General features: G+C 37.2%; 2 long non-coding RNA genes across 2 annotated transcripts; both read right to left on the minus strand.

Moving 5' to 3' along the window:
- Window positions 1-15,602: 15,602 nt before the first annotated feature.
- LOC127859377 (uncharacterized) lies at window positions 15,603-18,402 on the minus strand. Its single transcript, XR_008039343.1, has 2 exons — window positions 17,828-18,402; window positions 15,603-16,552 (listed from the first exon to the last, which is right to left on the minus strand). It is a non-coding gene; the product is annotated as an uncharacterized LOC127859377 (long non-coding RNA).
- Window positions 18,403-20,198: 1,796 nt separating this feature from the next.
- On the minus strand, window positions 20,199-25,564 carry LOC127859375 (uncharacterized). Its single transcript, XR_008039341.1, has 3 exons — window positions 25,379-25,564; window positions 22,350-22,942; window positions 20,199-21,057 (listed from the first exon to the last, which is right to left on the minus strand). It is a non-coding gene; the product is annotated as an uncharacterized LOC127859375 (long non-coding RNA).
- Between the last annotated feature and the right edge of the window lie 428 nt (window positions 25,565-25,992).

Raw genomic sequence — 25,992 nt, forward strand, 5'->3', positions numbered from 1 at the left:
CTATTTTCGAAATATTCTAAAATACAAGTCATGTATTTATTCACGGTACTCACTGGGCAGGTCATCTGCATATAAATAATCAAATGCGCGACTTACCAGTGCAAGAAAATAGAACAAAAAGGAATAAATTCTTTAATATCGGATGTGCTGTAAACTTCATGTATCAAGCTTGTATTTATATATTGTAGCAACCAAGATATACACGATCGAGAGATAATGTGCTGATCACGATATTCATCATAACACAACTTCACAAGCGAACAACAAAATAATCTTCAACTTTTTGTATAGTATGACACACGAGTGTGTCATTGAAATCACATGATCGTTTATATTACTCTGGTTCAATTTAGTTTTAAAACGACTTGAGATTCGCTGACAGCATGTTCTACATGCATTAATACAATTTAGCCGAGCTCTGGGATACGGGCTTAATGTATATGCGTTATGTGTCGTGCAGTCGGCTCAGTTTTCACAGAACGAGACTAAAATATCGGTACACCTTCCCGAAAGAGTGAAGCAATTTCTGACCATTCTTAATCCAAAGTAACACACATATCCGACCTCATGTAGTTGTTATCCTATGTATATTCATAAAATAAGGTGACCTAGTGTTTGTTTGCTGTCTGGAGATGGACTAGTAAAGGCGATACCTTCATTCACAGATCTTTACTTGTTATTTTCATGGGCACATTGTATTGAACATGATAAACACCAGAATAAGCACACAAACAACCCATTTCACTCTAGTATATATACCATAGATTGGGGCCGTATATAGTGTTGTAGCATTGAAACTATCAAAAACATTATATAGAGAGAGCGTCTTGTATAATCCGTTAATATTTGATTTATGGCGATTGACCTTTATCATCATATCATCTCATCTTCGCACGCGGCCCCTTATCGCCGACCAGCTTTCTCCAGGCGGTTCTATGCAAGTATCTCCAGCTGCCCATACGTCTTGCCCAGTTGCTTGGCAATTTCAGTCAGGTATCGGCGACAGGTGTTACTTGGCCGCCCTGTCTTTCTCTTCACGTGGGGGTTCTAATGAGAGTTCGCCTTTTAGTATTGGACACAGGCTTGCAAAGGATATGGGCTATCCATCGTCTACACCTCTGAAGGAAGTCTTCTTCAATGGCCGGCTGCACTTGCCTAATGCTCTGTTGCATATACAGGAAAATGCATAAAACATGTCACTTCGAGGTTGAAAAAAAAGCTTTAACAACCAATTGGAACGGTCATTTCAAGGTGATTTAAACAAGTTTAAATTATGTCAAACCTCACACTTACTGAAGCGATAAAATCAATTGAAGGGGGCTTAGTATACAAAATTAAACAACAGACACGTATCTTACACACACGCCTTTTGAAACTAGTCATTCAACAGGAAAAATCGGAAACATTTTATATAAAAATATCATGACAAGAACGATGGAGTCAACTGTTTTGAGACTCTGTTTAAAGAACATGAGTCAGCTATCAGACGACATGTGATGTTTCAAGGTCAACGACAACGCGGAAGTTGTGCACTAATACAATATTAAATACATATTTATATTTGTCGCTGGCGTAAAAATTGTATCCTTTTCTTTGTTTTATCTCATATTTGCCATTACCAGGTTTACAGTTTCAGTACATGTTTCAGAATATGAATTGTTCATTCTTTTCAGACCGTTCAATTAAACACGTCTATCATTCGCATCATTCTTTTAACATATAAACGGAGGCAAAATCATAGCATAATTAAGAATGTATCTATAATGCAGCTTAATTTAATTGCGTCTGCTGACTTTCATTTTCCGTTTTATAATTTCTGTTGAAATACTGTATTTATTTCCTCCTGCTTCATTTAGCAACCTAACTATCCATATATTTAATGCGATCGGCGTACACATAATTTCATGCGTTGAAAATCAACACTGATGATATGACGACTTATACATAGTATTCCGTTTAAAGGGGCCTTTTCACAGATTTTGGCATATTTTGAAGTTTGTCATTAAATGCTTTATATTGATAAATGTAAACATTGGATCTTAAAAGCTCCAGTAAAAAATCAAGAAAAAAATTAAAAAAAGATAAAAAAGTAACCGGTACCAGGGCTCGAACCAGTGATCCCCGGACTCCTGGATTTAGTCTGAATTAAAATGCATTAGCCCTCTCGGCTATTCCGCCGAACATACACAACGTAAGGATTTTATACGTTATATAAGCAATCTTCGTAGTGTCGTAAATTTAAACGACAACAACAGAACTCTCCAAATTATTCAATCGTTTCGCGTTGCAACGCTTTATAATTTTTAGGTTTTCAAATCGTCAAATGATACATACAATGGCTATATTGGACTATGGTAAATGTTCAGTAATACTGTTACCTCACAAATATCATAACTAAAACGAAAATTTGCGATCTGAAACAACTTTTTTCAATTTTGTCAATTTACCAAACCGTGAAAAGATCCCTTAAAAATTTAGCAGTGCCATCTTCTATAAAAACACGCTCCCTACTATACACAGCGTTCTATGATAAAATCATCCCGTACTTATCAATAAATTAATATAATTATTCTTACACCATGTACACTCGACCTTACTTAATTAACATTGTGCCAAGCGTGTGTATCAGAAGTACAAATAATAAAGAAAGTTCAGTAGGGGTTAAATGATTCTTTCAGGGTCGACGTTACATTAGGCTATCTGGCAGGAAATACGTTGCAAAGACAGCTCGTGTCGTATTTCAGGAAACTGTACGTTGTAGTTGTTAATTGTAATACAACGTATGTCAAATCTATGCCGGAAGTTTTGTCGATGTGTCATGTCTTTAATATGTTGACGACACTTTCCGCTTAAACTTGATTTTCGGTAAGAAGGGACTTTCTTCAAACTAAAAATACCATAAAAGCGGAAAGTGTCGTCCCTGATTAGCCTGTGCGAACTGCACAGGCTAATCTGGGACGGCACTTTACGCACAAGCATTATGCCCAGTTTTCTCAAAACAAGACACAATTAATTCAAATTTCCTGCTCGCGTCTCTGACAAGTAATTTCATGAATTTAGTGCACTCACAGCCAATTTCGAAATATTGTAAAATACAAGTCATGTATTTATTTACGGTACTCACTAGGCAGGTCATCTTGATATAAATAATTAAGTGTGCGACTTAATACCGGCAATAGTAAATATGCACAAAATAGGAATACATTATTTAATATCGACTATGTTGAAAACTGTATGTATCGAGCCTGTGATTCTATATTGTAGCAACCAAGACATAAACAGTATAAGACAACACAAGCGAACAACACAATAACATTCAACTTTATTGTATAGTGTGACACACGAATGTGTCATTGAAATCACATGATCGTTTGTATTACTCTGGTTCAATTCAGTTTTAAATTAACTTGAGATTCGCTGACAGCATGTTTTATAACCTACGTGCATTTATACAACCGAGCCGCGCTCTGGGATAGCGGGCTTAATGTATATGCGTTATGTGTCGTGCCAGATTAGCGGGCTTAACGTATATGCGTTATGTGTCGTGCCAGATTAGCGGGCTTAATGTATATGCGTTATGTGCCGTGTCAGATTAGCGGGCTTAATGTATATGCGTTATGTGTCGTGTCAGATTAGCGGGCTTAATGTATATGCGTGATGTGTCGTGCCAGATTAGCGGGCTTAATGTATATGCGTTATGTGTCGTGCCAGATTAGCGGGCTTAATGTATATGCGTTATGTGCCGTGCCAGATTATCGGGCTTAATGTATATGCGTTATGTACCGTGCCAGATTGGCCTGAGCAGTTTGCTCAGTTTTCACAGAACGAGTCTAAAATATATACAATATTATATAGCATACTGTACAATCAAACAATAGGATGGCGTGCATATGTTATCATATATAATTTACAAGATATAGTATCTAAATTGCATTATTGTTTTTTATTTGTGAGCGTTAGCTCATAAATAATGCAGACCGAATTTTGCAAATCAGTATGCCTTAGCTACACTAGGAACCGTAACCCGTGACTGCCTGTGTGGATAACTCCAGTAAAATTTAGCAGACGACAGATTGCTAAACGCGTCTGCTTTAACCACCGCATCTGCCTGTTCTCACTGGTACAGTACATAGTGTGTATTTAACAGCTTGTAAGACAACGTTGGTCAGTCTAGTGTTTATTATTGTACATATTGGCTGCTTTTAGGGAAAACGGGGCTTAATGCATGTCAAATAAGATTAGCATGTGCACACTGATAAGCTGTATCAATGATTTGAAAAAAACAACGAAACACATCTCGACCTGTGTTTTTAGACACACTCTTTATAAATTTGAATGGGTTGTGGTCATTTCAAACTTGCGATATAAAAAGCTATAACATAATTTTGAAAACTGAGTTGCGTCTAAGATTTTACAACAGCGCTAATCAGGGACGACACTTTCCGCTTTTATGACATTATTCATTTAAATGAAGTCACTTCTTAGCAAAAATCCAATTTAGGCGGAAAGTGTCGTCCCTGATTAGCCTGTGCGGACTGCACATGCATTATGCCATGTTTTCTCAGAACGCGATTCATTGATATCAGGTCTCTTGACGTGCGTTTAGAATTGATGAAACATTTATCTGTGAAATATAATGCTGACAATAGCACAACGTGAATATATCGATTGGCCTCAGCCGTTCGATATTAAAGATAAATAATTATGCATAATTATAATTATCTCGTATCTCGGCTGTCGGACTGCCAAGATATTACAATATTGACATTTTCCTGCAATCGCTTGGTTGCTTATATAAACGAGACATATACATCAAAGTTTTATTAAATGTTTACAATAAAAGAGAATTGCTACCGTGACAACTGGATATATAGAGCTACATGAGTAAGCAGGTTTTTGTCTTTTTCTGTCCACGTGAAACTATCCCGTTTTCTCAACCCATATTCGCTTCAGGATCAAGCATACCGTCGTATTACCTCTTACTTGTATCATATCGAGTATTTACGTTTATATGTTTCTGCTACAATATTGCTTAGGTAAACGGAATACCTAAAATACGACGCATGTTTAAATCTAAAAATGTCTTGCAAAAATAGCACATTTTAACCCAGTGCACTTGTATAGTTTCTGAATACACCTATAAGATTGGTATACACCAATGTATTCAATGACAGAGCTGATATATTGCCTTAGCATTGAATATGTTGACGATGACACAGTTTAGCGAATACACTCCATACACGTCATATGTGACATTCAAAATTGACCAACTCGACAAGGACAGAAACTGTAAACCAGTTTTCTTTGTATCCTTGGCTTAATGTCGACGTTTTGAATAAGGACGCTTATGTCATTATGGTGTTTAAAACTAGCACGTAATTCGCTTTATTTTACGGTGTCGTGGAAGGACATCCAAGATGTTTATTCTTGTCGTGCGTACGCACCAGTCTCAACGCACGTACATATTTTTCTTTTTTACGTTTAAGGCGTACAGGTCTTAACGTAAGCACGTACACATCTTTAAGTGCGCACGTATTATTCATTACGTGCGCACGTACAAGTCCTTCCTACGAGATAGTTATTTTCTTAACGCAAATTTCTTAGTCGTTCCAACGACTCGCAAAGTAATTAAGTCGATTCCATGAATGAGTCATGTCGTGAACACGATATAATTACTTAGTGGTCCCCGCGACTTATTAGGTCATGTTCATGACTTAAAATCGATACCGTGGAACAGTCGATCCGGTGACTTATTACGTCGGACATAAAAGTTTTTAGAGACATGCATAAAATGTGTGTCAGACTATTAAAATCCAGTTTATTCAATAATTTAACGAACATGGATGTGTTCAAAAACGGAGTTAAGAATTATGGGTGCGCGCGTTTTGAATCGCACCGGGCTCAGGGGAGAGCTACACGTGCGCAAGTCAAGACTAATACGTGCGTACGTAAAGAAAAAATAGTTATGGATGTCACCACCATGCCAACGTTATTTTTATCCTTTCGTTGCCGTTAGTATAGTGCGGCTCTGCAAAAAGGCCCGGTCGCTATGTATATTGAGTATATTTAAGATTAAGTTAAAATGCTGATGGAAATCACATGTATCTGTCATGTGTGTGCATGGTATTGCATCAATGGTATACAATACCCAGACTCTTTGGGCCAAACTACAGGTTACTTACATTGTAGTCGTTAAGGCACAACTATAAAAGTAGCTTATTAAGTAAGTTCAGTTTCTCAATCGCTGATATCAAACCTTGTGAGTTACAGCTTTATGATGGAAAACCGGTTAGGCTATTGGCGAATACGAAGATAGTATTTATAGAGGTAGTATTAACTTCAATATTTAAAGTTTCACTATATTTGCGTCAAACGTCAGATTGATTTATGTAAGCTACATGATCACATGTATACAATGCTGACGTGTTGCATCAAGAATGCTAAGGATGTTTAAAATTATTAACATAACGCCGAATATTTTAATTACTATTTATCTCAAACCGTTTAACATATTTTGTTATGCCTCGAGCCTAAGAGGCATTGTTTTCTCACGCTAGCAGCTCTCCAGGCAATGAATACCCAACCAAGAGACCTGTATAAAACGTATAAACCAACATATTGTGTCTACCGTAATTGTGTAATTTGTGTAAATTGTGTAAATGCCTCAAACGAAACACGTCTATCAAACTTATTAAATTAAAGATGTGCTGCACAATGAAATTAAATTTATACAATTGCACTCAACACATTACATATATTCTGTACCAATTCAATTAACCCTATACACATGTAATTTATGTCCGTTTAATGTCATGCTAAGTGGCCTTTTAATCGTAACATGGCCCGCAGATATGTCATTTGCGGTCATGGACCTACTGACTTATGGTCACATATCTGATAAAGATGGACTTGCTTGAACCGTGAACTTTTGATATAACGATCACGAATGTAGTGCAATGGGCAAACATCCTGACATAAAGTCATAGCCTGGCCACGCACAGTGAAAGCAACGATGTAACGACGGATATGCTGATGAGGAGGATTATGATGATTATTATGATGATACAAATGTAGTTCACAAACGCGTAATTTTCTTGATAAAATGCACTGTTACAGTGTAACAGTTCGGATTATAAAGGGATTTATAATAACAAGAAGCGTTTTGTTGGCACGATATCATTATAACAGCAAAACATATGTCTTTATTATCGAAACATCTTGTATATGAGAATAAGTTGAATAAAACATAATATGCTTAAGGCACAATTATTCACAGTTTAATATATGAAATGTTTTTATTTTATTTATTTTTTAATGCTGTTACAATTTAAAAATGTATTTGTTATACTACGTTAAAATTTTCTCTCTTTTTGGTTTCTAATTATTTCCTCTGTTTGATACATGTACAACATAATAATATATTGCCTGTCCTTGGAAAATTAAAACTAAATCTGGCAATATAATAAATTATATTAAAGAATGAAGAATTAAAGACAAAACATTCACGTCCTCGTGTATTAAATCAAAGAAATGAAGATTAGCTTTAACTGTAAAGATGTCACTTAACTATTTCATCGGTCAAAGGTTTACACACATTAATAAGGCATGACATCATCAGTGTATTTTATACGATAAGACGAGATATGAGGCCAACATGTAGTGATATATTACCCGCTCTTATCGGCATAACTGGACAAATTGAGTATCATTTATCCAAATAAAACATTGAAGTGGAAAACACTTATGTCATTTTATTGAAGCTACGGAACACTAGAGAATGTTGGTCAACGTGCATGGATTCATAATAACACCAAGCAACGGAAACGGTGATGCTATAATTATTGTAATAATCAGCCGATGTGTTATCAAGTCTTTATTAAAATTGATACTTAAACTTATGCCCTATTTAAAACTGTAAATATGCAGTTTGCTGCAGTATTAATCATGGATAGAAACTATATACTGATATAATAATCAAAATATGATGTGGACGATGACACCGAGTGCACATTCGTGGAATGTAATGCAAAAATACTGTAATCGGCCAATTATTACTTGACAATTATTACAACTAGAATTAAGAGCAAGCATTTGATTTTCTGAAAACGGATTTGATGGTGCAATATGTATGTTTGGTATGATGGTTTTCAAAAGCAATAACAACAAACAATGTGTAGCCGGAACACGCAACACGTGCCATTCACATTAAACACGAATTAAGAACATACTCAAGCATGCAATAAATTAATATATGCAAATATGGACTAACCTAAACATAAATTGATATTAAAAGTAAATATAATACTCTTTGTTTCGTTTCATTATGGGAATAATGAAACTAAAAAACATTATCAGAGGAGAAATGTGTGATACCATTTGCTGGTCTTTTATTAACGGCAATTTGCCTTTTGCCTATACAACGAAACCGATGCACATGTCACTACATATAGGTACAACACATCTGGGATGATAGTTACATGATGTTCAATACAGTAAAGTCAATCAACATATAGAAATGGATACAAATGCTTTCAAGTGCAACGCTTGTCAACCGACCTTTGCAATATGCGACCCTTATACTCAAGAAATCATGATGGGGCCGGGTGATTGTTTGATGTGTTATTGATGATTTATTTTATTTTAATTAAGAAATAATTCGTGTACGTTATAGTTTGTTGTCGAATAACCCACGGCCGGGAGTTTAGATGCGTAGGGATTAAATCACGAGTGCGAAGCACGAGTGATTTGAAACCACGCATCTAAACTTCCGGCCGTGGGTTATTCGACAACAAACTATAACGTACACGAATTATTTCGATTCTAACACGATTTTTACTAAAGATTTATAAAATGTATCTTATTTTTCTTGCATACTATTTTATGTGAATCTCCGCCCATAAAAATAGCTTTCGGCTGTTCTGTCGATCACATCTCCGCACTCAATAACAGCCAAATTGGATGGAAAAAACCCATTTCATTTCTCACGTTTGGTTAAATAGGAACAACAACAACTTGCGTAAACTAAGATGTCTTCATTGTACACTTTAAATTAACGCAAGAGTGTTACATCTACAAGAAAACAACACGGTATATGTGACAATAAATTGGAATAAACTGACGATACTGTACAGAAAAAATTACTGTACAGAAAAAATTACAAATAGTGTTAAATCAACGTCAGCCATTTAAGTATCGAAGCAGCAGACGAACACCGTGGGAAATTGGGTCAATTTTACGCATTTCTGTTCATAGCGTAGTATTTTGTCACGTGACTTTCATTCATAAAATACCGGATTATTACGCTGGTGGAAAATGTATCGGCATGTTTTGTTTAGCTACAGCGCGTGCTTTCAGTGTATAAGCTCCGCCCATAATTTGTTGCAGAATAACCCATGGACGATTTTCTTCTTTGTTTATATTAAATTTGGCACGTGCCGTGTTAGAATGACAAATACTTCTAGGCAGTATTTCTATGACCGTTTCGTTTGCCCCTTGGGCCAAGTACTTAAGTCATTGACCATCGCCAATTACGGTGTCTACGCAACCGACAAGTGGTAGACGTAGTTATTGTATTAGTTTAAAATCATGTCGTATGTGTGGTTTTAACTATCCAACTATATAAAAAAAAGTACGAAATACAATTAAAATGTATTTTATGATTTCGATTCACATTTCGGTAAATCAATGTGACATAAGATGTCACAATTGCTAAATCGTGAAGTGCACCATTTTGGACATACTTTATCATGTGGCATCTCGAGTGTGCACATATAGTTTTGATTGCAGGGCCACCGGTCGACGAGATGAAAATACTTTTAAACTCTTGTAAATAAATAACTGGTGCCCGTTAATGCTCGGTGAAAATGATTTGCAGGCTCTGACGAGGCACATTAGTAAAGTAACTGATGACAACAAAGTATTGTACATGTTTGGAGTGATAATTATAGAACATGGTCTATCAAAAACTCTTGTTATCACGTGACTACTGAAATCATCCATGAATCAATATTCTAACATATTATTGAAAAGTAAAGAATGCAGTCTCATTTTACTGTTACCCGTTTTGATTGACTCAGTTGTCCGTTGTAAGCGAAACAAGAAGTTTTCCCCGTTTGAAAAACAACAAACTATATGGACGTATGAAATGATGTTTTGTTAATCTGCTGAAGCTATTACACACGATAAATTTTGCTCAATTTGATAAGTTATCTGTATGTATCTATAGCTAAAAGCAAAGTAAACTTCAAGTGAATGCTATTATAGTTTTAATTTAATTCGTTGTCGAATTTCGTTTTTCCACCTGCCATTTTTATTTCACATCTGTGCACATGGTACTGTACTATACTGTGCTGTACTACAACGAAACACGGTAATTATTAATCCGATTAATGTGTGAAAATTACTTCACCATTGTCACCCGAATAGGTGTGTGATGCAAGACGCAAATGTGTATGATGCAAGACCGAATGTTACCTTTCATGTCGCTTTACGTGCATTAAAATTAACAGCTTTGATCTTTCCTCTGGATATAATTCTCATGATAGCACACCGTGATATCATGCGGATTTTCCATCAATGGTGTCTTGTTTAAAAGTATTGATCTTTTCTTTATATGACATGGCTGCTTATGCAAACGATGTATATAAACTATCGTTTGATTGAAGTTAACGGTCATCACCTTTTGCTGTGATGATACGGACTAATGTGAGTTAGCTGGTCTTGTTGCGCGTCAAAGAAACCCATTATTCGCAAATAGTAGTTGAAAGACAAGAAATATCATCATCTCTTACGAGCTTTGTAATCGTGTGGCTTGAACGCATAAACCATATTTAATTGTGAAATGTAAAATGTCTATGAATTCTGATGACCCAATGCTTTGAAAGCAGCTCCATCATATAACTTAAAATGACGTGCGAATTTAACATTACAAGAGAATTTAAAATACCAGTACATATAATACATTTTTTATTGGTTCCCAGGCACAATTTGCTTACAACTCCGTATTAGAGACGTTCCAGCTTCAACCATTCCTCTTTTGGTGTATGTGAGTGGTTCATTTTTGTCAATTTGAATGTTTGAACAATGCTTGCCATTCCGTTGAATCAATTGTCAAAACATGATTTAAAACAGTGTTAAACGTAGTGATGTGAAGTGTATCATACAATGATGTGATTTTACCAGTTCCTCTGCATTATTCTTGTATCTACTCATTCGCCCTAGTTTATAAACGACTACATCACATCCACGTCAACTGGGCTGCAAACAGATCACATTCGACAAGGATAGAGAGGAAAACATAGTTTTTTTTTATCCACGTCGTAAGTAAATGTTCAAATACGAATGCATATGTCAGTGTGGGTATTTGAAACTGGCACTAAAGTCGCTATATTTTCCTTTCCTTCGCTTTATAAAACATGGCCCTATAACTTTGCTTGTTATTTCTGAGCCAAAAGTAAACATTAACATACCAGTATTAGGTAGTAAAATGGTAATGATCAATTGTCAGTCGTTTTCTAAAACGTGATCAGGCAATGTGTACACAAAGTGTTTTGGTGTATTATCAATTTTCTTTCACAATTGTGCAAAGAAATAAATCCTAACATAAAAGATAACAGTCTTGTTGGCAATAAACGTATGCATGCGCATACGATCAAATCGTGATTATTGCATAAATGAAACAATATAATTATATATAATTATATATTATTTGGTACGATGTTATGAAATCATCTCATCATCTCATCTTCGCCTGTGGTCCCATTATGGTGGTGACAGTGGTTCTCCAGGTCTCTGCTCCATAGAGGAGTAGCGGCTTCACGATGGTATTGAAGAGCCTAATCTTGGTGGTGATGCCTATTACGCTGGATCCTCAGATGTTCTTCAGCTGATGGAAGGCTGCTCGTGCTTTATCGATGCGGGTTCTGACATCTGCATCCGTTCCTACCTGGTTGTCCAGAATGCTTCCGAGATAGGTGAAGCTGTCCACCTTCTCCAGCACCTCGCCTTGGATCGTGATGGGTGTGTTGTTTGATGCGTTGGTCCTGAACACCTTGCTCTTCCCTTTGTTGATGGTGAGGCCCAGTCTAGCTGAGCTGTCCGCTACCATGTTTGTCTTTTCCTGCATCTGTTGTTGGGTGTGGGAGAGAAGAGCCAAATCATCGGCAAAGTCGAGGTCTTCCAACTGTTCCCAGAGTGTCCACTGAATTCCATTCCGCTTCTGCTCCGTTGATGTCTTCATTACCCAGTCTATGGCCAGCAGGAACAGGAAAGGTGAGAGTAAACAGCCTTTCCTCACACCAGTTCTCACTGCAAAGGCATCCGTGAGCTGTCTGCCGTGAACAATTCTGCAGGTTATTCCCTCATAAGACTTCCTGATGATGTTGGTAATCTTTTCTGGCACTCCGTAGTGTCTCAGAAGTCTCCAGAGGGACTCCCGGTCAACGCTGTCGAACGCCTTTTCAAAGTCAATAAAGTTGACATACAACAGCGAATTCCACTCCAGGGACTGTTCCAAAATGATGCGCAGGGTTGCAATCTGATCCGTGCACGATCTCTCCTTTCAGAAGCCTGCTTGTTGGTCACGGAGATGCGGGTCTACTGCGTCTTTCATTCGGTTCAGTAGGATGCGATTAAACACCTTTCCTGGGATGGTCAACAGCGTTATTCCTCGGTAGTTGGAGCAAGAACTGAGGTCGCCTTTCTTGGGAAGCTTGATGAGGTAACCCTCTTTCCACTCTGTTGGGATTTCTTCTTCCCATATCTTGCTGAAGAGCGGGTGTAGTAGGTCCACACTGGTCTCCACGTCAGCCTTAAGCGCTTCTACCGGTATGCTGTCAGGTCCTGCAGATTTGGCGTTCTTCAATTGCTTGATGGCGCTGCTGATCTCTTCCTTTGTGGGAGTGCAGCATTTGATTGGCAGATCGCTTGTAGCTGGCAGAATCTCCGGTGGGTTCACAGGGACTGGCCTGTTGAGTAGCTAATCCTGCTAATCTCTTGGTGATGGAGTACAGATCTTTAGTTCTGTTCTGATAGGCTGCCTCTTCCGCCTCTGTTGCAAGCGTTTCTAGGTAGTTCCTCTTGTCTTCTCTGATACTTCGCTTGACGCTCCTATTTGCTTCGGTGTACTCTTCTTGTGCTTTCACTTTTGCGGCTCGTTTTCTGCTGTTGTTTACACTTGCCTTCTTTTCTCGTCTTTCCTCAACTTTCTGAAGCGTCTCTGCTGACATCCACTCCTTGTGGGTGTAAGACTTGGGGCCCAGTACTTCTTGGCATGTTGAAGTCACTGCTTCTTTCACGTTCTGAAACTTCTGCTCTATTGTCCCTTTTTCAAGCAGCTCCTCAAGGACCTGGAACTTGTTGGAGAGAGTGACCTTGAACTCTTCTTGCTTCCAGGTGTCTTTCAGAGTGGCAGTGGCGTTGGTTGGGCCCCCCTGTCCAACTTTTCTTAAGCTTTAGTTTCAATCGGGCGACAAGGAGATGATGGTCCGAAGCCACGTATGCTCCTCGCTTGATACGTACATCCTGAAGAGAGCGACGAAAACTCCTTGCGATGCACAAGTGGTCAATCTGGTTCTCCGTTGACAGGTCTGGTGACACCCAAGTTGCCTTGTGTGTCCTTATGTGGTGGAAAACACTTCCTCCGATGACCAGGTTACTTGTGGCGCACAGGTCGGCGAATCTCTCCCCGTTGTCGTTCATCTCGCCTAACCCTTGCTTTCCCATGATCTCCTTATATCCTCGGTTGTCACTGCCGATCTTGGCGTTGAAGTCACCGTTTAGAATAATGATGTTTCTCTTTGGTCTGCCTTGTATGATGGTTGACAGTCTATTGTAGAAGTTGTCCTTCTCATCCTCTGTACTGTCGGTTGTTGGGGCATAGCACTGGATTATGTCCATGTTGATCCTCTTCTTCTTTTTAAAGAAAGAGGCCGTCATGATTCGAGGTCCGTGCGCCTCCCGCCCGATGAGCGCTCTCTGTGCCGACTTGGAAAGCATTAGGGCTACTCCCTGGGTGTGTGCTGCATCCTCCTGCTCATGCCCCGAGAACAACAGTAACTCACCGGAAGTCAATCGCTTCTGCCCAGAGCCAGTCAATCTTGATTCACTGATCCCTAGGATGGTGAGGTTGAACTTCCTCATCTCTGCGGCCACTTGTGCTGTCTTCCCGGTCTCATACATGGTTCGGACATTCCATGTACCGATGGTGGTAGTGGTCCTGGTGAAGATGATAGTCTTCGGCCTGATGGCTTCCAGTTGACACTGGCTTTCACCGTCCGGCGTAATTCGCCCTCCGGCTGGAGGTCCACCTTCTCCCAGGTCCGTGATGTCTGTTGTTATTCTGTTTGGCGTTTCTGTAGCAATAAGGTTTCAACAGGGTAGGGTAGCTAGCCCTACGCCCAACCCTCCTCCTTTTTCAGCGCAGGCTTGGGACCGTCCTTTGCGGAGTTATGAAATAAGATCAGATTAAGCTGTCAGAAAGATCCATCGCTGCCAATCCAGTCGCCTTCTTGTCTGCATGAAATTAAATATTTATATTGATATTTAATTGGTTTGGATCGGCTTGTGCGGGCATTTCGGTGCCTTTCTGGTTGACACTGGCGTCATGGTGACCTGTTAACCTTGTCGCTCCTTGCGAAGATCGATGGCCTAAGGGAAATGCGCCTGCACTATCGGAGAAGCCATTTTTAATTATGGAAGCCACAGTTCAATGGCCCAGGATATGTCGCCTCGATGAGATTGCTACTTCCTAAGGCACGCGTGGGATTATGATTGATGGTGACAATAAAATGATTCAAAGAACATGCATGCAACTTATCCCTCGCCGAGAAATGAGTTCAAACAAAATGTTTGAATATGTATATGTGCAATTAGTTGAGTACAAACTGTCTTTTGAAACATGTTTGACCATTGCAGTTGATACAAGAAATTTACAATAACTTGTTACAATGAGAGAGTTGGTAATGTAAATTTATGTTGTCGGGTGGTCGGGTATGTGGCTGTATATCCACCTTCTTCTGGGTGCCAAAAAGTGCAACATTCCCAAAGACTTAGAAAAGTAAGTAAACAATTTTAACTCAATTGTTCTCAAAGGACATGTAAACCTTTGAAATAATGCACCATTATTCTAAACCTACACAGACTTGCGGGAAGCGGGCCAGAAACAAAGACACATTCAAGTATTAACAATGTTGAAATGTCTGTGTGACCATTGTATACATTAAGTTCAAAGCTTTTCAAGAGTGAGCGCTTTTTCGTAATACGTATCCAAGTACTTTTCCCACATAAGCCCTTGAACCGCGACTCAAGCCTATTTACTTCCAACTTCCTAATGGACTACTCAGTTGCGAGTCATAGGCCTATGATATCAGTTTTCGAAGTCCGGTACAACTTGTGTTATATTTTGAGTTTCAAATACACGGCTACATGAGCGGGGTTTTCTTTTATAAAATGTTAATTAAAAGTCGATTCTAGCAGAAGCTGTCACTATTACGAAAAGCCATAGTATTGCAAACAAAATGATATTGTTTGAATGACCGTCCACGTGAAATACATATACCACTTAAAGAATATCACCACATTTTGTGTACGAGAAAAAGTCTTACTTTGGTAAAAGAGCTTTTATTTATTATAAGCATTTTACTTATTTTGTCCATGTTTACAAGTAATACGTAAAATTTTCCCATTGACTATCGTTTCATCGATACCCATAAGCAAATGTACTTAGCTGATCTTAGCGGATTTTTTCTTTTTAATACTGATATGCACATGCTTATCTGGGACGATACGTAACAAACATACATAAGTCCCGTTTTCCAGAACGAGGCTCAATTACACCACTTAAAACTGCCCAAAGTAACACATATATCCGACCTCATTTAATTTCACCAATAGCAAACGTTTGTACGCGTATTTTCCTAATTAAACCACCACAACAATAAATAAACCTACGTGCAGTTATAAAACAAGATGAACTTTTGTATGTTTGTTTTCTGGATGTTCTCATGATGGCGACACTGTCAATTACTGATCTTACATTTATTTTCGTGTACAAATTGTATTGCACTTGTTCAACACTTAAATGCGAACACATAGACCTTCCAAACTACTGTACACCTCAGGTTGACGCCGCCGCTCATAGTGTCGGGTAATTTTAACACAATAAACATTATCTAGAGATGAAGTCTTGCATAATCCGGTAGTCTTTGTTTTATGGCGATTGGCCAATTACCTATCACAGCATCTCATCTCATCTTCGGCATTTGTTTCCGTCCGAGACATAGGCCGCCGACCAGCTTCCTCCAGGCTTTCGGGTCTGGGCTAGTCTCTATCTGTCCCAACGTCTTGTACATCTGCTTAGCATCTGCATCCATGTCTCGGCCGGAGGTGTTGCTAGGCCGCTCTCCCGTTCTCTAACGTTCTTGGTGTCAGGTGAGAGATTTCCTTGTATTGAATGCATGCTTGCTAATACTGTGGCCTATCCATCGCCAACGTCACTAAGAGATGTCTTCTTCATCGGACTGATGCTTTGCTCTTGCCCATATTCATTCATTGCCTATACAGTAAATGTAAATACATAGATCACAATACCTCGATTTAAAGCATGATTAAAGCTTGGAAACCAATTTAAATGGCCAAAGCAAAGACAATTGAGATTTAAACACATAGTCAAGCAAAAGAAATAACTTCAATGGGGATTTTTTCATACAAAATTAATTAACAGACACTTATCTTATAAATATGCCTAAGAAACAAGTCAGTTAACATAAAAGCGGATATACATGTCTTATATTTGAAAATATCAGGGCAAGGACGAGGGATGCAACTTTCTCGAGCCTCTGTTCTAAGTACATTAGTCAGCGATCACACGATATCAGTCAGATGTCACAAGGCGAATGAAAACGCGTGGGTTGTGCACTCATGCAATATAGAATACCCGGTACATATGTTATATTTGTAGCTTGCGTCAGATGATTTTCCCTTTCATCATTGTTTCATCTTATGAATTCAATAAAGTGGCCTACGATTTCGGTAAATGGTTAAATACATTTGCATTAAAATGTAACACATCAACGCATTTCGATCATTCGGTTTATAAATGTATATTGTTTAAAATGTATAGAGCTACATGTATGCATTTTAATTAACTTTCGTAAGCTTACTTACGCCTTCCGTGGGAAACCTTCTATATACGCGTTCTACACATTGACAGTTGTATTTTGTTTTTATAAATAATGTGACAATACTGTATTTACTCCGGCTTCATTTGGCCAACTAGTGTTCTACATGTATTCAATGCGGCAATTATACATATAATGTTGTAAAGTTGTAAAGATCTAAACTTGTACATTTATAAAAACTATTCGGTAATACACACACATCACACATCACATATCACATGCAAAATCTAGTTTCTTCATATCAGAAAATTGCTTATTATCATTGTTCTTCGGTATATGCGCAGAGCTTAATGTATTAATTTTACAAAATGTTTGCCACATCAAATACGAGCGTATTTACTGATTGTGTGGTAAAAAGCGACTTGTACGATCGTTGGTCCAAACATTGTTATTAATTATCTCATCAAATATTAATTACAAACATTGTTTATTTGATACAGCGAAAACTGCACGAAACCATGTGTTGTGCATACAAGACATTATTGTATTTTTTAATACATTCTAAGGAGGACTCAATATATTCAAATTACATCCGTGCATTAATTAAAAGTAAACATGCCACAAGTGATTAAACTACGAAAATTACATTAATATAGCATGTTCAGAAATATAAATGCAATCATTATTGAGCCACGAGGTGTATTACTTACCTTGTATTGGGAGCATAAAGTACACAACAAACACAGGTTGTTCGTGCGCAAAGGAACGCATAGTTCGCCATATTGACAGACTTGTCTGGTCAGCAGGCACAATTTCATTATAAACTTATGAAATGGTATGCACACTATTAAGTGTATGCGTAGGACGGTCGCCCGACAAATCATTAATGATTGATTTATATACATGTATGTTATATATTGCATAACTTTTTCAATTATATCTTATCAGGTCTACGCTTTTATAAATTTATCCGTATGCTTTTACAAGGTAATGCTACCATCAATTTGTTCATGTTATCTTTAGTATTGTAAATTTTTGTAGTAACACTGTTAATGTTTAATTGACCTTTAAAAAACACTCTCGTTAAACATCGCATTGTATATACAATTAATAACAATAAATACAATTAATTCTTTATCCAACAATATTAATAGGCAAGATAATTAGTGAAGCATTTGTATGTTGTAACGTCCATTTTCACTTCCGATTGGCAGACTGATTGGTTGCCAGCTAATATGAATATTAGAAGTAGTTTTTTTACGACACGGGTTTGGAAATAACAATCTCTTTTGGCCTCTGTCAAATGTGTACACATTGGCGATTTGTTTAAATGTACGTTAATATTGAAATGACATGGGTTTTGTTGTCAAATAAGATATATTTTATGTACGATGTGAATCCTTGTGACACAAAATGGAAATAACCAATAGTTTTCACACAAGGTAATTCGGTAGTTTTAAGGATGATGTCAGATGTTCACTGATAAACATATATTGACGTGCGTTTAAAATTGATGAAATGTTTATCTTTAAATAGAATGCTGATGATAGCACAATCTGAACATATCGGTTGGCCTCAACCGTTCGATATAAATGACACATATTTATACATAATTATAATCATCTCGTATCTTGTATGTCGTACTGCAAAGATAGTACACTATTGACATTTTCTTTCGATGACTTGGTTGCTTATATTAACTAGATTAACCAAAGTTTTATTTAAAGGTTTACCACAAAACAGCGTTGCTACGGTGAACACTGTACAAATACATGTATGGGGCAGGTGTTTGTCTCGACTCTCCAAGTGACAAAATGCCGTTTTCTCAACCCATATGCGCCGCAAGAGCAAGCATACCTTGGCCTTACTGACTGACTACTTTTAATATATGTACTTTATATTTTGAAATCAATGTGATACAATACGACCTTAGTAAACGAAATACACGAGATATTAATTATTTTAAATCGCACAGTTGGACCTAGTTTACATGTGCATGTTAAACATGAACATTCACACCGTGTAATAGTTGAAGGGGTTTATGAATACACCTATAAAACTGGTATACGCAAATATGAACAATGACAGAGACAATAAAAAACTTTCACAAATAGTCTCCATACGCGGCATAAAAGACATTCAAACTCGACCAGAAACTTAACCTATTTATGCCTAGTGGACTCTCCCATCCTTCTAAATTGAATCAATTTATTTCCAAACTTAGGGATGTTTAGTATATTTATTTATATATTTAAAATATTTTTTACATATTTTTTTAAGCAAACAGCGCAGATCCAGGGTCTACACTGTTTGCCAAGGCATTTTTTTCTAGACGCTATGCATAAATGGGTTAATACCAGTTTATTTGTATGTTTTTCGTGCAGTCGCTTTTTGAAAAAGAACGCTTATATGTCATTGTGGTCATTATGGTCTTTACAGCTGATACTTTGGTCGCTTAACTTTATGGTGTCTTTAACGTGACATGCAAAATATGTGTTCTTGTCTTGCATACGCACCAGTACATAACACAGGTACCGTGAATACACAAGTTGAGTGCGCAAGTGGACAAGTAAAATAGTGCGCATGCGCACGTAAAGAAACATATTGATGTCACCACCAGGTCGCAGTAACATGTACCCTTTAGTTGCCGTTATCAAAGTGCGGTTTTTAAAAATGGTTGTTGTCCCCTACCAGTTTCACCGAGGGGACTTATGATTTGCGCTCTGTGTGTCCGTCACCCCGTCAGTCTGTCACACTTTTTTGGATCCTGTGATATCTTTAAAAGTTCGTAATATTTTTTCATGCAACTTAAAACATGGATAGATGGCAATTAGGACATTATGCACGTCATTTCATTTTGTTTCTTCTAAAAAATTATATATGCTATGGCAACAAATAAAAAAAAATATTCTGACAATGGTGGAGCTGGTAGGGGACATATATTGCTTGGCAAATAGTCTTGTTCGGTATGCATCTTTAGTAAAAATAATTGTTAAATGCTTGTCGAAATTACACGTGTCTGTAAGTAAAATGTAAATTCGTGTACAGCATTGTGCGTGAATGTTATACGATAGCCTAATTCCATGTGTTGTCATGTAGGTTACTTACACTGAAGTATTGAAGGCGCAACTATTACATCTGTTAGTAAAGCTGATGATTCAACAACTAAAATTGTTTAATCGCTGACATCAAACTGCGTGTACCTCAACTATTTGTAATGAAACAAGTTCGGCCCTTTGCGAATATAATGATTTTATAGAGGCATTTTTTTTCAGCGTATATAGCTCGTTTTATTTTTTGAAAACGACTGGCAGACAATTGATCATGACCATTTTACTGCCTTATAATGGTATGTTAGTGTTCACTCTTGGCTCAGAATGAACAAGCCAAGTTATAGAACCACGTTTAATCAAGCCAAGGAAAGAAAAAAATTAGCGACTTTAGTGCCAGTTTCAAATAACCACACTGACATAAGCATTCGTATTTGAACATTTACTTACGACGTGGATACAAAGAAAATCTATATTTACCACTCTATCATTGTCGAGTTTGATCTGTTTGCAGACCACTTGACGTGGATGTGAAGTCGTTTATAAACTAGGGCGAATGAATTTCATTATGAATAGATATAAGAATAATGCAGGGGAACTGATAAAACCACAGCATTTTATGATACACTTCACATCCTTCCTATTGGGACACTGTTTTAAATCATGTTTTGAATTTTGATTCGACGAAATGACAAGCATTGTTTAAACATTCAAATTGACAAAATTGAACCACTGTCGTACAACAGAAGAGGAATGGTTGAAACTGGAACGTCTCTAAGACGAAGTTGAAAGCAGCTTGTGTCTGGGAACCACGGTTGAAGCTGGAACTTCTCTTAGACGGAGTTGTAAGCAAATTGTGTCCGGGAACCACGGTTGAAGCTGGAACGACTCTAAAACGAAGTTGTAAGCAAATTGTGTTTGGGAGCCAACAAAAAATTGTATTATTGGTATTTATGTTCTCTTGTAATGTTAAATTCGCACGTCATTTTAAGTTATATTATAGAACTGTTTTCAATGCATTGGGTCATCCTAAGTCATAGGCATTTTACATTTCACAATTTAACATGGTTTATGCGTTCCAGCAACACGATCATAAGGCTCTTAACATATTATGATATTTCTTGTCTTTTAACTTCTATTTGTGAATAATGTGTTCGTTTGCCACGAAACAAGACCAGCTAACTCACATTCGTCCATATCATCACCGCAAAAGGTTGTGATCGTAAATTCAATCAAACGATAATGTATATACATGTACATCGTTTGCATAAGCAGTCATGTCATAACAAGAACAGATCAATACTGTATTTTAATTAAGACACCCTTGATGGAAATTCCGCGTGATATCACGGTTGCTACACAGACCTGCGGGAAGCGGACCAGAAACAAAGATACATTCAAGTATTAACATTGTTTGAATGCTTGTGTGACCATTGTATACATTAAGTTCAAAGCTTTTCAAGTATAAGCGCTTTTTTGTAATACGTATCCAACTACTTTTCCCACATAAGCCCTTAACCGCGACTCAAGCCTATTTACTCCTAACTACTTAATGGACTAATCAGTCGTGGGTCACTGACCCGCGTTTTTAAAGTGCTGTATGGCTCTTGTTTTATTTTGAATTAAAAAAAAAACTGCAGCAACATTAATTTAGTGGGCGTTTCTTTTATGATTAAAGTAGATTCTAGCAGAAGTTGTCACTATTATGAAAAGTCACAGAATTGCAAACATATTGATATTGTTTGAATGACCGCCCACGTGAATACCATATGCAACTTAAAGTATATCACCACGTTTTGTGGACGAGAAAAAAAAGGTATTTAAAACGAGCTTTTATTTATTATTTGCATTTTACTTATTTTGTCCATGTTTACAAATAAAACGTTAAATTTCCCCATTGACTATCGTTTAAGTGTTCTACCAAATCTGCTTTCATCGATACCCATAAGCAAATGTACTTAGCTGGCGGATTTGTTTTCTTTTTAATACTGATATGCACAAGCTTATCTGGGATAATACGTTACACACATGCATAAGCCCCGTTTTCCAAGAGCGATGCTCAATGACAACACTAAAAACTGCCCAAAGTTACACATATCCGACCTCATTTAATTGCATCAATAGCGAAACGTTTGTACTAGTAATTTTCTTATTAAATCACCCAAATAATAAATAAACCTACGTGCAATTATAAAACAAGATGAACTTTTGTATGTTTGTTTTCTGGATATATGTTCTCATGATGGCGACACTGTCATTTACTGATCTTACATTTATTTTCGTGTACAAATTGTATTTCACATGTTCAACACTTAAATGCTTTCAAACTAGTATAAACCTCAGGTTGGCGGCGTTTATACCGTTGGAAAATTTAAACACAATAAACATTATCTAGAGATGAAGTCTTGCATAATCCGGTAGTCTTTGATCTATGGCGATTTGCCAATTACCTATCACAGCATCTCATCTCATCTTCGGCATTTGTTCCCGTCCGAGACATAGGCCGCCGACCAGCTTCCTCCAGGCTTTCGGGTCTAAGCGAGTCTCTATCTGTCCCAACGTTTTTTTATAACTGCTTAGCATCTGCATCCATGTCTCCGCCGCAGGTGTTGCTAGGCCGCTCTCTCGTTCTCTTACGTTCTTAGTGTCAGGTGAGAGATTTCCTTGTATTGGATACCTGCTTGCAAATACTGTGGCCTATCCATCGCCAACGTCTCTGAGAGATGTCTCCTTCAATGGACTGGTGCTTCGTTCTTGTCCATATTTCTTCATTGCCTATACAGTAAAGGTAAATACATACATCACAATACTTCGATTTAAAGCATGATTAAAGTTTGGCAAACCAAATTAAATGGTCAAAGCAAAGATCATTTAGATTTAAACCAGTTTTAAGGCACGTAAAACCGTACACATAGTCCAGCAAAAAAAATTACTTCAAAGGGGATTTGTTTTCATACAAATTAAACACCAGACACATATCTTATGAATATGCCTTAAGAAACAAGTCAGTTAACATAAAAGCGGATTTACATGTATTTGATATGAAAATATCAGGGCAAGGACGAGGGAGGCAATTTTCTCGAGCCTCTGTTCTCAGTATATGAGTCAGCAATCACACGATATCAGTGAGATGTCACAAGGCGGATGAACACGCGTAGGTTGTGCACTGATGCAATATAGAATACCCGGAACATATTTATATTTGTAGCTTGCGTCAGATGATTATCCCTTTTATCATTGTTTCATCTTATGTTTTCCATTATATGGTTTACGACTTCAGTAAATGGTTAAGTGCATATGCATTAAAATGAAACACGTCAACGCATTTCGATCATTCTTTTAACAGACATGTCAGATTTTCACTGATAAAAAAGTCATTTGACGTGCGTTTAAAATTGATGACACGTTTATCTTTGAATATAATGCTGATGATAGCACAATCTAAACATATCGTTGGCCTCAACCGTTCGATATTAATGGCACATATTTATGCATAATTATAATCATCTCGTATCTTGTATGTCGTACTGCAAAGATAGTACATTATTGAAATTTTCCTGCGATGACTTGGTTGCTTGTATAAACTAGATAAACCAAAGTTTTATTAAATGTTTAGCACAAAACAGCGTTGCTACGGTGACAACTGGGTATACCCATGGGTGGAGCAGGTGTTTGTTTCGACTCTCCAAGTGCAACAATGCCGTGTTCTCAACCCATATGCGCCGCAAGAGCAAGCATACCTTGGTAAGTTGGCCTCACTCCATAGTTCTATTATATGTATTTTATATTTTCAAATCAATGTGATACAATACGACTTCAGTAAACGGAATACATTTGATAGGATTTATTTTATATCGCACTTATGTCGAGCTCTAATAACATCTTTGGACCCAGTTTAGCTGTGCATGCTAAACATTCCCACCGTGTAATAGTTGAAGCAGTTTCAGAAAACACCTATAAAACTTGTATACGCCAATATGAACACTGACAGAGTTGATATATGGCGTTATAGTTGTATATATTGACAATTAAATACTTTCAGAAATACACTCCATACGCGGCATTAATGACATTCAAACTCGACCAGAAACTTATTACCAGTTTGTTTGTATGTTTGTCGTACAGTCGCTTTTTTTAATAAGAACGCTAATGTCATTGTGGTCATTACGATTTTTAAAGCTGGTACTTTGGTCGCTACATGTTACTTGACGAAGTCTTTAACATGACATCCAAAATAAAAAATTATGTGGACTTGTGTTGCATACGCACCAGTCCATAACACAGGCGCACAAAGATACCGTAAATGCGCAAGTCAAGACTAACAAGTGGACATGTAAAACAATGCGCATGCGCACGTAAAGAAACATAGTGATATTACCACCATGTCACAGTAAGATGTACCCTTTCGTAGCCGTTTTTAATGTGCGGCTCTTCAAAATGCATTTTAAGTAAATAATTGTGAAAAGCTTGCTGAAATTACATGTGTCTGTTAGTATAATGTAAATTCGTGAATGGGATTTTGCGTGAAGGGTATACAATAGCAATATTCCATGTGTTGCAATGCAGGTTACTTACACTGAAATATTTTATGAACAACTATTATAGCTGTTATTAAAGCTTATTATTCAACAAATTCATTTTCGCAATCGCTGGCATCAAATGGCTTGTATCTCAGCTATAGGTAATAAAACAAGTTAGGCCTTTGGCGAATATAAAGATACTTTTTATAGAGGCAGTTTTTCCAGCGTATATATCTCAATGCTATCGCTATATTTGGGTCAATCGTCTCATGTATCAGAATACGCTATATGATGAACATATTTATATCATGCTGACGTGATGCATCAATAATGTTGAGATAAGCTTTAAAGAATTCTTCGCATAATTACCTTTTACATGTTACATTGTATTGTTTTACATGAAACCTTTGAACATGTAATTAATTGCTTAGCCACAAGAGACATAGTTTTCTCATGTTTTCATCTCCCAATACAACACTTACCAAGCAAAGAAATTACCGGTATAAAATGTATACACCCATAGATTTTACATGTTGTAATGTTATATATCTCCAACGATGCAGCACTATACAACTAATATTAAACGTTTATTTTTTAAACAATTGCAAGCAAAATATGGTATTATTCTATGCATATCCACGTAAAACACTTTGAAACCGCACCATTTATGGTACCCACCGTTTATACCTACCCTGTTCACCTGCAGCTCCGTTAAATGCCATGCAAAGTGGCCTTTAAATCTTCACATGGCCGCAGATATTTCATTGTCTGTCATGTACCTACTGATATTAAACTGAAGGTCACGTATCTGATAAAGATGGACTTGCTCGAACCGTAAACTCTTGATATAACGATCACGAATGGAGTGCAGTGGGAAAACATAGTGACTTACAGTAATAGCCTGCCCACGCACAATGAAAGCAAAGATGTAACTACGAAGATGCTACTTCTACTGCTGTTGCTGCTGCTTGTGATGATGATGATGATGATGATATCTTATTCGAATGTTTTATTTTTATGTTGTTTAACAAATCATACTAAGTAAAATATATTAAATATATTGTCGTGATCTTAAATTAGTTAAACTGATTTATGTATGTACGACACAATTATACATGGTCTTGTAAAATTTAAATTGGTATCTTTTAAAAATACATGGAAGATAATAAATGATAGTCAGACATATACACGCATACACAATAAGTGTCCTAGGCCTAGGTCAAAGGTTAACATACATAAATAAGGCATGACATCATCAGGGCAAAACATACGATAACACGAGATATGAGGCTAACATGTAGTGAT

This window comes from Dreissena polymorpha, chromosome 15 (assembly GCF_020536995.1).
Source record: "Dreissena polymorpha isolate Duluth1 chromosome 15, UMN_Dpol_1.0, whole genome shotgun sequence".
NCBI classification, from domain to species: domain Eukaryota; kingdom Metazoa; phylum Mollusca; class Bivalvia; order Myida; family Dreissenidae; genus Dreissena; species Dreissena polymorpha.